Below are 2,688 nucleotides of genomic sequence, written 5' to 3'. Positions count from 1 at the left end.
CCTTTCAAATTATAAACACTCAAGAAATACCTATGGAATGAATTAATGAGGCCATACTTGAATATACACTGTTGCATGATCCTCTAATAATTTTACATGCATAAATCATGTCTTTCTGAAAAAAAATCTCTAGGTTGCTCAAGGAAAAACCATTTCATCCTCTTTACATGTCTCTAAAAACTTAATATCATACTAGGCACTTAGTAGGTACCGGACTTGGAGCCAGAAAGATGAGTTTGTTAATTGGCTGTGTGACCCAAGCAAGTCCCATAACTTCTTTCTGCCTCAGTTGTCTCATCTGTAAAATGAGGATAATAATGGCATGTATCTCACAGGGATGCTGTCAGAATAAAGTACGGTAATATATGTAAAATCCTTTGCAAGCTTTAAAACACCAGATGTGTGTAACTTAATATTATTAACTAAACCATATAGGTAACAGAAAAAAGATTTCTCATATTTTGATTTTTTTTTACTTTTAGCTGGGAAAAAGAGAGGCACCTGGAGGAAAGACTTGTGTATGACATTTTTATTTTGGAACTTATATCTCTAGGGAACAGGAAGAAACCAGAGAAGGAAATGGCATCATTTTAAAGCTTTCAATTCCAGAATAGGTTAGCTTTTGGAGCTGTGTAACAGTTAGAGGAGCTGAAAAATCTAAGAGAATAAACGTAATGATAGACTGAAAAATAGGGCTAGAATCAGAAAAATCTGCATTTTTTTGATATAAGAACACTGAAAGCCAAGTAGAACATTGTATATATAGAGGACTTTTCCTGTAACACTACCTTCAACTGGAAACAAATATGAGGGGTATGTTTGCCACATTCTATTTAGGGTTATGCTCATTCTGGAACCCTGAAAGGACGTAGTGCTTTATAAGGGCATGACCTACAGAATCTTGTCAGAAACCTTCATTTTGGAACATTGGAATCACTATCTGGAGCCTCTGACTGACTTGATTCTGACCCTGACAAGGCAATGGAGCACAATAGAAACAGGGCTAGATTTGGAATCCAATTTGGAATCCAATTTGAGTTCAAATCTCATCACAGTCACTTGCCAGTTGTGTCCCCTCGGACAAATAACTTAAACTCTCTGGGCTTCATTTTCCTCCACTGTAAAATGAGAGAGTAGGGCTAGATGGTCTATGCATTCCCTTCCAGTTCTCAATCCAGGATCTTTGATTCTGTGATTCTTTTTGCCATGGAAGAATGAGGAACAGTCAGCATTAAAAACATTCACTGTTCTTCATGGCAGATTTTCATTCTTTTCAAAGAATAGGGAGAAGATAGGCAGAAGTCATGAGACCAGGAGTTCTATTAATGGCACAATTATCACCAGCATCTGGGGGTCTTGAAGAGTTGATTCAATTCCTGTCATTCCATTTTTTTCCACTGGTAAGATACAAGTAGATTTCTGCCAGCTGTTTACCTTAAAGGGATATGCTGAAGCTAGATGAATGAGCTTGTCTAAGGCTCTGTGATCATTAGATGAAAGACACTATATACGTTTATAGAATTTCACTTGTGAAACTGTTCACTTAGTCTCTCTTCTTGGAATGCATTGCTCTTTTGACTGCATCTTACAAAGAATCTATTTGTCATGGCATAGCAGGAACAACGGGGCTGCTATGGTTATTTTGATTTTTTTTTTTAAATAACAACTTCAGTTAGGTTGGTTTGGAAGAGTTTATAATAAAGCAGCATGAGGGTATAATAGGTAATGGGTACAGAATATTGTTGAGTATTAGAGTAATATAAGCATATCATAGCATCAGAAAGATCAATCTGAAAGCAGCAGGAAGGATGGGACTGGAAGGGAGAGAGATTAGAGGCAAGGGGACCAGGTAGAAGGCTGCTACAATGGTCCAGGCAAAGGCAGTGAAGCAATGCATAGTTGCTATAAATTCAATGGGAAGGCTATGCTAGCTTACATGTAACATGTCTACTTAAATAAATTAGTCAATAAGCATTTATTAAGCTCCTATTGTGTGCCAGGCTAAGTACAAAGGATACAAAGAAGGACAAAAGACAGTACCTAGCCTCGCGGAATTCACAGTCCAATGAGACAACATGTAAACAACTACGTACAAAGAAGCTATCCACAGGATGAACAGGAAGTAAAAGAGGAGGATTAAGAGGGATTGAGAAAGGTATCCTGTAGAAGGTATGTCAAGGAAGGCAGAGGAGCCAGGAGGCTTCCAAAGGTTGTGCCTCTCTGCAAAGTTGGCCTTCCACCTACTGTGTCCATATCACATATTTAACTATTTGAATTTTGGCTCCTTTATTAGAATGCAAGTTTCTTGAGGTCAGGGTCTGTTTTCACCTTTCTTTTTATCACAAGCACTTTGCATGGTGCCTGCCAGATAGCAAGTACATTATAAATGCTTACTGACCAACTGAAAGACTGGTAAAAATGAAATGAATGAGTCCAAGAGACTTATATTCTTGTTATTTTAACTTTACTGACTGAATCCATGATGGAAGTAGACAGGTGCAAAGAAAGAACCACTATGCATGTGCTCCTTCCTCATATACATGAGCTTTTGCCAACTTAAAACCTGCCCAGTTAATTAGACTGCTGGCCTGCCAGACCTGAACAGAATATCCTTAAGCATCAAATGTGTGAAATCCATGCAAATGCACATGTTGACTGACTAAGCTGTCAGGCTATGAGTGCCAGCTG

The sequence above is a fragment of the Trichosurus vulpecula genome, chromosome 8, assembly GCF_011100635.1.
Source record: "Trichosurus vulpecula isolate mTriVul1 chromosome 8, mTriVul1.pri, whole genome shotgun sequence".
NCBI classification, from domain to species: Eukaryota; Metazoa; Chordata; class Mammalia; order Diprotodontia; family Phalangeridae; genus Trichosurus; species Trichosurus vulpecula.
Note: the sequence above shows the minus strand (reverse complement) of the source record.